This window comes from Lepisosteus platostomus, chromosome 20 (genome assembly GCF_059453375.1).
Source record: "Lepisosteus platostomus isolate fLepPlt1 chromosome 20, fLepPlt1.hap1, whole genome shotgun sequence".
In the NCBI taxonomy this organism is placed as follows: Eukaryota; Metazoa; Chordata; class Actinopteri; order Semionotiformes; family Lepisosteidae; genus Lepisosteus; species Lepisosteus platostomus.
The window spans coordinates 14,941,211-14,956,586 of record NC_142630.1 but is presented as its reverse complement, the minus strand read 5'-3'; the positions used below and the strand labels follow the sequence as shown (position 1 = coordinate 14,956,586).

Here is a 15,376-nt window from a genome sequence, read left to right as displayed (position 1 = left end):
TTGGTGAACCTTCCCTGAACTCCAATAATCAAAGATTGGCTTTAATTAAATCGAGCTGGCTACTGTCTCTTCCTCCACATATCGTAAAGAGACCTTTCATATGATTGAGGTGCGAAGCAGAGAGAGCCCATTGGGTAATAGCAGGCTGGTGTGTGCTAAATTTAACGTTTTTATTGTTCAGAATAGAGATTAACGCCTTTTCCTCCCTGGTTATATGTATAAATGAGGATTACTCCCTCCGGTTGCATTCCAAACAACTTCCCCTTTCTATTCGAAATGGAAACCCAATTCTTTGTTTTTTTTCCCCCCGTTATTTTTAAATGTTTCTTCTTCAAGAGGTCAAAGAGGATTATCCTTGCCTTGATTACTTTAACTGAAACCGCCGCGACTACTTATCCTTTGCGAAAGGGGCAGAATTGAAATGTTTTTGATGAATACCGTCTTTATCACAGTCCCGCTATATATAATTAGACCCAATTAATATATGTTGCCCCTGTAATACTACAGCTGAAACATTAACATAAAAACACAACCAAAAATAGTGATTTAGGATAAATACAACCACAACAATATAGCTAAGATTCCACGAGAATTTCGATGTATACACAGTGTGTACATCTAATACAGTAGTTCTGCCATTTCCATTTCCATCTATATTTCCTCTAGTAGGCCAGTAGGGGGAATTGAGTCTGACTGCGCTGATCACCGTTTAACCCATTTCACACACGCCATCACTTACAACAGTTAGAACGGGACGCGAAGCTGTTTGCGCACAAATCACAAAATCTCCCCCTGCGTCTTAATTTGAATTTATCCGTGCATTTCTAAAAAATAAAAAGAGGCCAAAATAAAGCTTTCCCAGAGCCCGCTGGCTGCTCTCGCAGTGCCCTGTGGTTCTCTTACCCTCCTTTTATCAGTGAAATGTATCCATTATGTGCTTACTCGCTCAGCATGCCGTTTTATGTGCTGCTGTCGAAACCTTTATATTTCTCCAGTTAACAGGAAAATAAATTTCTTAAAGCCGGACAGTTAATGTCTGTTACTGTAGCCTTCTGTGGGCTCAACACAACAGCTTTGGCAAGGCGAGTGCAGCACATATTTATTTTTTTTAAATGGTGCTTGCTTGTTTTTCACAAAAGCAACATTTTCCCTCGTAAAACAGAGTGGTTTGGGCATTAAAATGCAGACTTTATCTCTGCGTGTTAGAAGGAGGACTAACCCATCCATTCGAGACTTAAAAATATATATGAACACACCTAAAAGGAAAAAAATATGAGGGTTAAATACTGAAACCTTTTTCAAGGGAAGAAGAAAGATTGTTTTCCTGAAAAAAAGCATCTCTTGAAGTGTCTGCCTTGATGACACCTGGTGTGAAACACACTGGAACATGGACAAAATTCTGCACCACATCTAAAAGGCCTCAGAACCTCTTCCCTATTGCAGGCTGTGCTCATAGTTCAGCAGGTGTAAACTGGTAATAGCTCTGGTCCAGACTTGGGAATCTGCCAGTAACAGATGTGTTCAGTCAAATGACTAATTGAAAACCTTAAACAAAATCAGCAGCTTGGCTATTTCACCAGCATAATAAGGCAGAGCTGATAAAGGCAGTGAGAAAAACACCCCTCTCATCAGCAGCGCCATTAACAATCATGAGCAAAGATGAAAACAACGCTTGGTTTATTCGGCAAATGAAAGCACATAACTAGATGGTGTCCCAGGAGTCCATTTCCAATTTTAATAATACATCAAGGAGCCATACCCTGAGCAAACACTTTCTACGTAAAAGCCAAACACAGCAAACTACTTACAGTTAGCGTATTGAGAGGCAACTCCCAGCGCTATGAATTTAGCAAATTTATAAAGGTACATAACATGATAGCTATTAGCTAAATTAAAAGCGAGCCATTACGAGAGTGGAGAGCCGAATCACTTGCCAGTTAAAGACTACAAACTAGAACTTTCCATTCCAGAAAAGAGCAAGATTTTTTTTTCTCTTTATACCCAAGACCTGCAGCATGAGCTCAAGTCAAATTATGTGCATGAATAATAAAATACCATCTAATTAAAAACTGTAGTTAAATATGCAAAAAAAACTAATGATAATGAGATTGTGCAATACCTCAGAGTAAAGCACATTATAAATTACTTAGAAGTGCAAGTTGGCCTGACCCAAACAGTGCATTTTGAAAGCTGCTTTGAATATTCTGTCTGATGGTTTCCCAGGATGCAGTGGCTGTGGGTGTTGGCGATGGCGGGTGGTCACTTCTTGGTGCAGGAGGGCGACCGGACCTTGACACCTCTGGCCAGTGGTACCTCTGGGCTGGACAGGTCCTCTGTGGCCAGATGCCACTGCCCACGAACCCACGAGCCAAGCAGGAGACTGGGCAAGTGTGAGCATCGATGGGACCTTCTCCCTTCCCTCTCCCACTGTCCACCTGCTGCGAGAATAAATTTGAGAGCATTTCTCTTTTTAGAAAAAACAGAGATTTTCTTTATTTAATCTGATCTTTTTTTGCAATTTAAATATTGTATCTTAATGGTTTTAGATTATCCACCACAGCTAAGCATTCCATAAAATGCCTGTTTGGGATTTTGCGTCTTTGCGAATGTGGCGCAATAAAGAAACATCCTTGAAAGTGGAACATTTTACAGTATTTACATATACTTGGTACTTTTGTGACTACTTGAAATTCACAAAGGGCAGAAATAAATGAACATTTCAAGCCTCTTTTTCAGCTTTCTAGCCAAAAGGTGCAATTTACCATATTTATTTAATAACTTTGTTTAATCCTTTTTCTGTACCTCAATGTGAAAATACCTGACTCTTAATGTAGTCTTGTGAGTGCCAAGTGGAAACATTTTAGAATTTAAAAGGTATGAAAAAAAGAAATGAAAACAGAAAAATATAATTTCCTATGTGGTCCACAACTTGATAAATTATAAGCAGATATTATTTCAAAACAGCACAATATGTGGGCCAGCGAAAACAACACATACTTAAGTATGTGCGTGGTACATGGCCTGTAAACATTTTCCAACTTGTTTGCAGGAAACACTGAAGTGGATCTCCCAGTAAGATTCTGAGCTACATGAATTTACATGACACATGCAGACTAGGTTTCTATTTAATATTCGGTACAGTTACATTTTCCTTTGTGTTCTATTGAACATTGTCTGACATGACTGTACCATCCTGCTGTAGTGAAGAAAACTGTATATTCTTGAGCTGTTTATTAAAATTTTAACAAGACTATAGGTTTGACGGGCTCATCAGCTATTCAAAGCAACAAAACAAATCAGCTGTCAGTTTAGCAGTTTGCTTTTCTCTCCTTGCATTGATGACCTTAAGTTGACTGAGGATTAAAAATGGCTTTATATCTTATACGCTTCCTTAACCAGCAGGTATAAGCATGGAGAGCTGTGAATTATTATTCTTTACTGTATCAAAGATACACCTGGGATCTGTAGAGATACTGTATTAAAAAAAGATAGAAAGGAAAGAGAGGACAGCCATATAGTTTGAACAGAAAAGCCATTTAATTTCATGTAACAAAAGAATCCAGTAACTTTTCAGTTAATGATTTTAAGGAACCAAGAGATTTCATACATAAAAAATTCATACATAAATTCAGGTTTAATCAGGTATAACAGGTGATGTCAGTTACTGGAAGGTAAGGATGTTGTGTTTGCTCAGCTCAATTAGTCCTTCATTTGAAGGCCTTCTTTAAATATTTTTTTACCCCAAAAAGTCCTGAAATTATTTTTTGTTGTTGCTCCATAATTTGAATTTGTTTAAAATAAAACCATTATATTTGACCTTATTTGAATTTTTCAACACCTTTGTCTGTTAGTTAAAGGGTATGAAAAAAAAGAAATGCAAATGTAAAAATAGCATTTCCTATGTGGTCCACAACTTGTTAAATTAAAAGCAGATTTTATCTGAAAACAGCACAACATGTTCTGTTTTCCATGTGTCCATGTACAGTTTGCTATGGTGACAAACTAACTAAATGTAGTACTTGAAGCCACAGAATGAATCATTCAGCATTTCCAAAATTAGTCTAAATATTTTACTTAGTATGGCAGGACGCATTTTAGGTGTATTACAATGCTTTAAAGGAAAACAGTATGTTACAGGATAGAGGCCTTTGAAAAACACATTTAAAAAATATGTTAATTTATTCTTTCTGGAAATAGAAACACTGCATCTATACAAAAGCTAAGGAAAACAAAATTTAAATTAAATCAATTTATTATTAAGAAAAAATAATAATTAGAGGTTAAATCAAGTAAAATATGCAAGATTTCAGCTATGGGTGGAGTCTTCCTCAAATGACTCTCAACACTGGAAAATAAATTAATACACGTGACTTTTATAAATAAATACATATAAACATCTTTATAATTTTCTAATAACAAGGGGTTATAGGTATGTAGAATGTCATTTTTAAAGAGTAGTTTCTTTTACATGCAAAACAGAATAAGCAATCTAAATCAAGGTGGTTTAAATTGTAACTCCAGTCTGCAAATTTCAAAAATGTTAATGTGGCTATCCACCTAAGCTGTCTGGGGTTTGTGTGGCATTAATGTTTCACACTTTTGCTGTCATTAATTTGCGTGATAATAAAAACAGAACAAAAAATAAATAAAACCTTCCAGTACAAAAAAGCCAAATTGCAAAAAACAAAAATACAAATATGAAACTGTCCAGCTAAAATAAGCAATAAAAATGTATCACTTACATTTCGATTGCTGAAATCTGAGCTAGTCTGGAATACTAAAGCTTTTAGTCGGTTAGACTGATGTGCCAATATGTGGATAAAGCCATTTTAACTCCAAAGTTGTTAATATTCCTTATCAAGTGAATGAAGTAAAAATTTAATGCGTTAGCTTTTAGGCAAATAAAGTAGGTTCATGCAAAGCCAACTGTAATTTAGCTTTCCTGTTTGAATAAAATGTTTTTGTTTTTGAATTGCCCTTAGCTATAATGAATTCTCCACTCTGTGTTTTGTGGCACTATAATTTAACACTGGGATAAATCACAAGAGCTGATGATTTGATTGTGCATATATTCTAATAGAGAGCTGATGAATATTAAAAGTGGAACATTTAAAAGAAAGTCATTTTTCTAGCTTTTAGCTTAAAGAGCACAGAATGTTTTATAATAGCTATTGGCAAGACAAGTAACTGAAATGTAGGCTGATATTTTTTCCTTCTTACATAAATCTACATAAATAAAATATTAGTAAAATATGTATGTACTTATATGCCAAACCACAAATCCTATTAACCCCTTGGTATGCATTTCCAATTGATCAGAAAGTTGTCAGTCTTTTCAAGTGGTATATACTCTTTGTATGTGACATCTGTTCGGCTTTATTGTAGTGAAATGTTTATGTAGTGGGTTGTGTATTATTTCTTCTGAATTAGCAGTGAATAAACACAGCCTCAAAGAGTTATGATTCATTTGTACCAGGATTCATATTGAAACATCCAACATGCGCTGCTTTCATTCTGGATAGATTCTTACAAAAGCAGAATAATTATATTAGAGTTATCCAGCCATTACAGGCATGCGGTTAAAATTAGTTCTGTAACAGTTAAGAGGTTCTTGGTGGCTATGTGTTTGAGGTAATCTGTGAGAATGTGTCAAACCTCATGAGCTACTTAGGACCCCTGCCTACTAGCACATGGGTGGCTATTTAGATGCACTAGTATTTAGTATAATTCTCCACAACATTTTAGTATTCAAAGTGTATTTAAAGTGTTGACAATAATTATTGAGGCAGTGCTTCACTTTTTTTCTTGTAGTCTTTCACATTGACTAGCAAAACAGCAACATTTTGCATCGAACACCTATAGTGTAGCTAGCGCAAGACGCATAAAGTCACTCGTGTATCACGGTGCTTTCTTCTTTGATATTTCTGAAAAGACTCATTCTTTAAACAAACCAACCATTGCAAGCATCCCTCCTAATTATTCTCTTCTAACTGTTCATTCTCACTCCCATTCTGCAAAATTGCTCTCCCTTTTTCGGTATGTTCATGAACGCTTTGCCTGAGTCCATTATATAGGCAATTATAGGAATTATAGGCAGCACAGTGGCGAAGTGGTTACCATTTCTGCCTTGCAGCGCTGGGGCCCTGGTCCAATTCCTGGGGTGCTGTCTGTGTGGAGTCTGGATGTTCTCCTTGTGCGCTCATGGGTTTCCTCAAGGGGCTCTGGTTTCCTCCCACAATCCAAAAACCTGACCGGTAGGCTAACAGGTTTCTCGGGAAGCTAACCCTAGTGTGAGTGTGTGTGTCCCGATCAGGTTGTATCCTGCCTAAGGCTTCCTGGGCTAGACTCTGGGCCACCGTGCCCCTGAAGTGGAGAAGCTGTGGCTGAAAGTGATGCCATGCAATGGGGTATTACAGGACAGTTAAGTGTAGCTCGGCCTGAATAATAATCTTTGCAGAGACCTGTGGTTTGGAATACCAACTTTTCTTGCAGAACTAAACGGTACTAATAGCTGGGTTGAGTCAGAGAGGTTTATGAGTTCAGCAGAAGTCAGAGGAGTTAGGACACTTGCCCTGGTCTGAGCTTTGCCTCAGCAGTGCCCTGGGGACGTCATGACATGAAGGGTGCGTCACAAAAACCCCTCGGTCTGGTATTACACTGCATTGTAAATTATCCCGCCTTGAAAACAAGGGGAAATCCGCCAGCACTGCAATGCTGTGTGCTTATTTCCGTTAGCTAAGCGTCTTTCTTCGTGAGCAGCTTTGCCCTTGATTTATATCTGTTTACTGTCCTTCTCTATTCTTTCTCAGCTGGAGTGGTCTGGGGGGTAGATTTGAAGGCCGTCTTACTGAGTTTCCATCTGCACACCCCGCGCGTGAATCCAACGGTTATGTACAGAGACCGTTTGTTTTCATTACTGCACCCGAGCTCAAGCCGTGTTCCTCTGTCATCGGGGTTCATGTTACCCAGTGTGCAATAGTGCTCTGTGGTCAAGGGCTTGCAGGCCTGTTCTGAGCTGGTGCCTGTGTGGTGTGGCCCAACAGAGATGCTGCAAGGAAGTCAAACTGTACAGCTACCACTGGCTCACCCGCCCTGCAAAGCCTGTCTGTGCGGGAAAGCCATGAACTAATCTTGATGAATTGCTCCATATACAATTTTAATGCCGGTTAATTTCAAACTACACAAACTCCTTTTGCATAATAGGATACTTCTTTGTCTAGTTCATGTACAAAAAGAAGAGAGCTTCAGGCATCATTTGGTGTGGGGAAATTAGCGTGACGAGTCCGAAATAATGGACTCTGTTTTGCCTAAGTGAAAATGATCCTTTTAAAGGTCTGATGGAACCAATTATTAGAAATATCTTGCCTTGTCTATCCCAGTGTCACGTGATTGTTCTCATTATAAATTATTCCTTTCTGTTGACAGCCAGGAGAGGCACAGCAATCTGGCTCACTTCCTGTCTTGTAGCAATGAGAAGGTCAATTGTCTGTTCTCTTAAGCACTTGAACCTTTTTCATATTTCTTAATTAGGCCAAGCTGCATGTATAGGTATAGTTTCTTACCTGTGAGTGACATAGTCTCCAAGAGTATAAAGGTAGTAACATGCTACATAATGATAGAGACACAAGCAGCTGCTTCTCATGGCATTTTGGTAACCCAGTTTGATAACCATTTTAAACACAGCTGTTGTAAGTGAGACTGGGCTGAAATCTAGGTATTGTGCATGTGGAGCTGAAGACAGCTATTGTGATTAACACAACAGGTTAAATGGAGATGGTGGACATTAAGAATAAAGTTAAACAAACCACAGGCAGCTAGAAACATTTCTCAGTAACACTGCAAATAATCCAGCAATTAAATAAATGAGAGCACCATATGTGCTGTTCCTGTGTGCCTTGCGGAGCACAACTTTCGTTCTGGTCCTACTTTTCCCAACTCTGTTGAAGTTGAAGTGTACAGTATAGTACAATGAGTGTACAATAATACTCAGTGATCACGATCTCAGACCAGTACAGGGCATAAGCTCCCTAGTATGTTTGAGTTTGGCTTTAAAATCTGAGAAGTTCTTCCCTCCCTTACCTGGTATTTTCTAAAACTCTGGTTTTCTTTTTGCTCTCTACAGTAGTCTGTTAAAAGCTGCAACAGAAGATGAAACTAAATCCAACCTCTGTCCCAGTTCAGCAAATGACACCCTACCTGCAGTTTAAGCACCATTTGTGATTCATGCTGCACACAAGCTATGAGTCATCAAACTCTTTGTATACAAGGTTTGCCCTAAAGGAGTCGTTTCGGAACAAAGGCCTGTTTTCTGCTTAAATATTTTGAAACTGTAAATATAAGGATACTCACATGTTTCCGTAGAGGGTGTGTTAAAGATGTCGGCGTTGCCGGTCCAGTAGTGTGTTGGCATCTTCCCATGATAGTCTCGTATGTTTGCTTTGGCATCTGTGGAAAGAGACGTCCATTGGAGGCCTGACATTTGTCTGCACTGGAAATGATCAAGTGTTCCAGTTATTTTTTACTAATTAGCAATCAAATGCTGGGACTGTTCCACGGACACGTCAGAGATCTGTACTGGAGATCTGCAAGGGCTGCTCGTTTTTTCTCATTTGCGAGTTGATATTTTAACGTGCTCCGTAAAATCATACTGTGCAGAGCAGGGGCAAGGGCTAAAAACAGATAAAAGAAGAAAGGGATAGAAAGTGTTGGTACATTGCATCCTTTTAAATTTCATCACCGGGTACTTAATAACCTAATACAATATGTATACCTTTTGCACATTTTGCAATGCAGTACAAATTGCTAACTTTCCGAAGTTCCAACTTTTCTATTTCCAAATCTTCATTCATCGTCATTGTAATAATTCTCCATATTTTATTTTACTTCACTAGGAATATGCTTTCCCTTTCTGTACAGTGCACTGCTGGCCTAGTTATGTACTCAGTGCTTCGAGCATGAGATTCTGCTTGGAAAGTTTTTACTGTTGCACACAATCACTGTGAGCCAGTTCTGACTGACTGGCTTCTGACCTGTCCTTCTTATTTCTGAATTGATCCAATCCAGTGAAATTCCCTGTTTTAAGGATGTCAAGTCTACAAAGACTCCCTACTACCCAGGGAAATGGGTTTATATATTTTTATTTCACTGACCCTTTGTGCTTCAGGGATACAGACATTTGTAAAGGAGATTCCAAGAACACCAACAGCCATTCATTCCAGGAAACACAATGCTTTGAAACAACCTTTTACCAGACAGCGGAGAGAGCTAAACATTTTCTTTGCAAATATCTCCGAGACGAAACACAGTCAAACTAGCCAAGGCAAGATAAAAAAAGACTAAAAACACAGCCCAATAACACCAAAGAAAGAAACAAAAGAAACAGGATTGATTTTGTTTTGCCAAAAACATTGCAAGTAGTTAGAAAAGGCAGGAACACACACAAAACAATGCATGTATTATACAAAACATCCCCACTTGATAAAGAACACGTGCTCTTCAACATGCAATACTGCTTTTGCGAGGATAATCAAATTAAGAATCTAAATAGATTAACAACATAAATTCAGTAATGCGTGAGATTGTCTAGTTGCATGTAGTGAGTAATGTGAATGAATTGTATTTGCATAGTAGTTCATAAAATTACCTGTATTTTAAGGGCATTCACATACAGTAAGTATTCAGTTTAGCTTTTAATAATTTCTGCAGGATTTTAAGAGGCATAGAAACATGCAATGCTATCAAGGTAGCACATTTAACCTGCATTTCAAGAAAATGTTTTCACTGGATTATTCTGTGTTACATATGTAAAATATACATTTGACTAGTTGACTTAATGTCTTTGGAGCTACCAGAAAGTGATTGAGGATCACAGACAGAGTCTGATGCAGGAGATAGTACATTACTTTTTTCACGGTACAACAGCTGTTTCTTAATTTACTGACACTATGCATTAGGGTATTCACATTAATCCATGGTATGTTACTATGAATAACGCATTTGCTCTATCATTATGTGGGTCATTAAAGACATAAACGAGCTTTTTATGCTCTAGTTTCTTTCAGCTGTCATTGGCCTGCAGTGTAATAACATCTTTGCAAATATCTGGAGGCATTTCAGAATACAGGTACATTAACTATCATCTATTTACTACAGTACTGCTGTTCTGTCATGCTGACAAACCAGTCTTTGATGGGGACACATCAGGATGTACTTATTAGTTTCTTATTAATGTTGTTTGTACTCCGGACTGAAAGGAAAGCATGTGTCTACTAAGAAGTACTTTGAATGTTGAAGGTTTCTTTATGCTGTTTTACATAGACATTAGTCAGTGCATTATATTATGTACTGTGGTTGTGTGAACTGAGCAAGATCCAGTTGAACAAGACAGTTTATTGATTAAAGACAATTAACAAGTCTAGTAGTATATTACAACTTACCAAACACCCTAGCCTGCCTCCTCAAATGGATCTGAGTCTGGCTACAATACGAATGTGTCAGTGAGACGGTTGTGCTTCACAGTGTGTGTACCTTTTGTAGGCATGTGACCACGAGCCTGTTCGCCAGTGTGTGTGCGTGTAGTGTGTGTGTGTGTGCGTGTGTGAGCGTCTCTCACCCGTGCCGTGAGGACGCGGAGGATGTGACCCTGATGTGACAGCGTTCTGAAGGTGTGTGGGGAGGCGCCTTCATTTTCATTAGAGGGGCAGCTGTGAGGTCACCCTGACCAGCTCGCTTTGGACTTCCTAAAGAAAACAGCGGCCAACAGCCAGGCAAAAGAATTATGAGGGGTGTTGGATTCGGAAATGTCTCAGGTTCCTGACATATTATGATTGGCTTGGAGATAGGGGAAGCGAACAGCCAGGACTGCCCTAAAGGCTGCTAAACTTTGCTAGCCTAATGTACACAACAACATCCTCGTACAAGCACATGGTCAGAAATAACATGGAAGGAAATTTGCATTGAGTTGCTACTCTCTGTTTGCTCTCCCCCGGGACTATTAGTAATCCAAACTGAGAGGAGCAAGAATATGGAACCAATTTTCCTGCAATTCACAGCCTTTTTAAATGATTCTGTCATTGACATGAAAAGGAGGAAAAAGTAACAATTTAAACAACAAATTAGATAATTACGGGCCTACGCACAAATGATACTTCTGTCCTGATAACGAAGGAACAAACAATCAAACACTAGCTTCCAAAGGAAAGCTGTGCTTCTCAGGGTGACATAAGGCACAGCAGCATCTTCTCATAGAGAAGGAAAAGCAAGTGTTCAGAAATCACAGCTGCTGGGCCTGCAGTTCTTTAAGCTATGCACCAGTCTAAAAAATTCATTATGTGCTTAAAACATAAAAAGAGAGGCAAGAAATGGGATTGTGTTGGGAGTTTAATATGCCTCTGCAAGTGGGAGCAAGGGACTGTGTTAAAAAGGTAAAACAAGAACATTTAATAATAAGTAACCATGTTTTAATATACAGCACATCTTTCATCTTCAGCAGATTGCATTTCTTCTCATTTTAATTATGCATATATATGGCACCATGAATCACCATAAAATGCATTTCCATATAATCCTTGATAAGCACAAATTATTTTTCAGCATTTCTGCTTTAACTGTAATAACACAGGGCACACTTTGAGGCTGCGACAAAGTTATAAATCACGGTCCTATTTTAAAAATGGAAATGTAATGCGTTTTAAAGAATGTTTCGTGATTAAAACGCCATCCATCCAAATGTCCCGGAAAATATATACCGTATATACTGTATATCTTGCTTTTGTTAAGAAAAAAAAGAGACAAAAAATGTGGAAAATTATTTGGGCCATTTTGGTGTGAATAAAGAAACAAACTGATGGGGGTTTGATTCATAAAATATAGCTCTCTAGCTGAGGTGGGATAATGTCGTTCCATAGACCTGTAATTTATTTTTCATTGAAGCCTACGTGTGCCTTTTTGTTATGCAAGCCTCAGTGTGGTGGTGTTATGCGAGAGTGGCTGTTGCACAAGACCAGGCATGAACACGCCCCTGAGTGGGGCTGACCTTGGTCAAGCAGTTGCCAAGAGTGACCACAAGCAGCTTCTTTGCAGACCTCTGCCCAGCCTGCGTCAGTGGATGGACGCTCATACTGAGCTGGCAGCCTCTGAGGAAAATAAAGGGCTAGTTCTTACACTCTGCAAGAAAGTGCTTTTTTATGTCATTTTAATGTGGGAGTTTTTTTTAACGTCTTTTAACTACAAAGAGCGTTGTGTGCACAATACATGCAATTAAGTAATTGTCATCATCACTAAATGAATGTGGGATGCATCAAGTCTGCACAGACGTGCACCTAGATAATGATCTCAATATGCACAGACAGAACTGACGTACGCTGTACGTATATATTCTATGTGTAATATACTGAAAACATCCCGTCAGTCTCTGGATGGTAGACCTCAGCTTGCGGACTGATCCAATGGCTTTATTCCATTGTCTGGGAGTGAAGGCAGGTGGGCTGGATTTCAGTGCTGGGCAGGGGGCAAGTGTGTGGTAAAGGGAGGTCAAGGACATCTCCATCCTGCTAGCCGATGTTTGAAATAACAAATAAGTGCCCTCACCAGAGGGGAATCATTAAAAATAATTTACACAAGCTTTCTATTCGGTGAGCTCTTTTTGATACAACATTTCCTTCAGTGATTATCACTATGGACATGTTCCAGCCATATGGAGAGGAGCTGGGCTGGGAGCCTTCCTAATACCTGAGTGGTTAATTAAGAGCTGTTGCTGGGCCACAAGAAGCAGGTCTGAAATCCCTCTCTGCTCCTCGACAATGAGTAGCTTTTTTAGCAGGAGAAGTCACCAGGGAGAGACAGAAGCGCAGGGTAATTATTTGAGATAACATACAGCCGAAGAGGGGGGAAATGTGCATTTGAAAGGAGGGCAGCAAGAGAGAAAAAACTCTATAGTAAAAAGGTCAACGTCTCCTATTTTTCTGTACAGTGTCGACAGTCTGTAATGCCTTTTTAAAATGAATGACAACGGATCCTGTTTTTATAAATATCTCATTCTGTATTCAAACTTTGCAATTGTGAGCTCTGGCCTGCCAATCCAATCTGAATAAGCTATTCTTAGTTGTCAGTGTGTGCTCCTCTCACTTTGATTGCCATTTTTTTTGCAAAACAGCTGTAATTTCACCATTAACCCATATGGGCCCAGGCCACTGCGCGGCACAATAATAACACAGGGAGCCTAAGCGACGTTACGTGCTCAAAATAGCAAATGCAGATCGACGCTGTCTGCCTTTAATTAAAGCATCTAATAAGGACATCTAGTGATGTCTTGTCAACTGCTCTCAGAATGGGTGTAGATCCGACAATGACCACGAAAAAGAAACTGGAAATTAAACTATTAAACAGCCTGACATGGTGAAATACCTTTGAGCCACTTACTGTTCTGCAGTTTCGAGTAATTCTGTTGTAAATTTGTTTAGCTTAAATCTTGCTATATTCTAGCATAATTTTTTATTTTAGCTTAAAACCAATCTTGCTACATTCTAGCATTTGACAGTGTTTCTAATACAATTTCATTTAATACAATAAAAAAAAATAGTTTAGTGTTGCGAGGTGGCCTGCAGTGTGCTATCAGGTAAAGTGGGGGAAAATTCTGTGTGAGAGGGTGGTGTCCACAGATCCTCATATAGGCAGCGATAATAGGATTTTTCAACGCAAAACCTGTGTGTCTGGCTATTACATTAAATTAGAACATTGCTGTCAAGGGCAACTTTATTTTCTGGGGGGTTTTCAGAGGATACTTACTCTGAATTTACTTATGTTACCCCATATTATTTTAACACCATGCCTGTACTCGAGGTCAATATGTTTGAAGCTCAACAGGATGAAACAGAGCAAATCAGCTGCAATGTCATTCCATTTCCTCCTAATCAGCTCTGCTCCCTCTCGGGCCTTCAACTGCAGCCATATGCATAGGAAAACAGATATATATCGGGTTGGTTGTTTTTTAAAGCATATTTTCAAAAGAAAGCGCATTTTCAAACCAGACATTTTTGACTCCTTCGTCTTTCAGTTCAATCGCTGGCGCGTCTTATCGACTCGTGTGACTCACAGAGGTGTCTTTGGCAGGGGGCCACTCAATCTCATAATGAAGCACGTTAGTTTAAAGCAGGTTTTAATCAATCTCGAGTTTTTTCTTTTGTTAAATAAAAAAACAGAATCCAAAATAAATCTCTTCAGGGTCTTTGTGCTGCTGTGTTCTTTTTGCCAGGCTATCATAAAATGCTGAGATCAGGGAAATAATAAGAGAACAAGACAATATCATCTTTTTGTTGGCTTTTTATACAGCGAGCCAAAACCACTCACTTTTTCCCCATAAAGAGGCATTTTTTAATTACTGTGGGGTTTCCTTTGCAAACAGTGGCTCCACTCTTCAGTTCATTTGTTTTGAACAATCAGCTGGATCCCTCAGAAATCCTAATTTAGGGCAATTTGGAACAGTAGAACGAGCAGCTTGTTTGTGTGTCAGGATATCCCTTTCCAGGCCTCCTATGAAGCTCAATCTTCATTTACATATTTCTTTTTATAAAATGTAAATGGAGATATGATAATCTTTACACCAGGCTCGCAAAAAAATAATGTTTTCTTCTCCCTGCAACTGGGAGAAAAAAAACACACACGCTTAATTTACATTTACATTTCTAAATTCTTTATGTATGACAACCTTTTATGTTAGACATACAATATCTTTTTTTTGTACTGCTTTTACAGGAAATACAGCCCAGGGTGAAGGCAGCGAGTGATACAGCTGTGTGTGAGACAGGCCATGCATTTTCCAAACCAACTACTACATGCTCCACACCTATTTTAATGTGAGATAAATTTAGGGAACTCTTTATCAATTTAAAAGGAATTGATAGCTACGTCCCCAATGCCAAAACATAACTGTTGCAAGTGAGGCCCTGAAACAGACTTCATGTGTTATTTCTTTCTGTGTTTTTCCTGATATAAAACCTCCGATGATAAATTCAGTACAGCAAAATGAGTGTTTTTCGTTTTTCCTCGTTCGTATTGTAATCTGTAATAAAGGCCCTACTGAATATGTTGATTGCTTTCTTTCAAAGCACACGTAGGGTCTCTGGAGTCATGGATTATTACTGATAGATTATTTCCTCAGCAGCTCTATAATCACTGGGGTGATACATGCGTGCAACTTGCACTTAATTCATCTCTGCTTCTTGAGGAGAGCAGAAACACTGTGACTCCTACCTGATGTGCTGTTTCCTGCCAAAAGGGCACAGTGTTATTTTTGTCAGAGCTGTTTAAGCAAATGCTATCAAAGCACAATATTTCATTAATTGCTAACCAGCCATCAGGTCGCAATTATGTGCTGATC

The 15,376-nt window shown here is 38.8% G+C and overlaps 1 protein-coding gene and 1 long non-coding RNA gene across 7 annotated transcripts in view; one reads left to right on the top strand and one right to left on the bottom strand.

Moving 5' to 3' along the window:
* LOC148644602 (uncharacterized) overlaps window positions 1–15,376 on the top strand; it is an 81,064-nt gene that overhangs the window by 38,845 nt on the left and 26,843 nt on the right. The window lies entirely within an intron of this gene.
* LOC148644601 (ankyrin repeat domain-containing protein SOWAHC) overlaps window positions 1,661–15,376 on the bottom strand; it is a 131,095-nt gene continuing 117,379 nt past the window's right edge. For 2 of the 3 annotated variants that reach the window (XM_088613997.1, XM_088614000.1), the window contains 2 exons: window positions 8,350–8,445; window positions 1,661–2,438 (listed from right to left, as the gene is read on the bottom strand). The gene's annotated coding sequence lies outside the window, so the exon portion shown is untranslated. The remainder of the gene's footprint in view (window positions 2,439–8,349; window positions 8,446–15,376) is intronic. The other variant, XM_088613998.1, reaches the window with a different exon arrangement.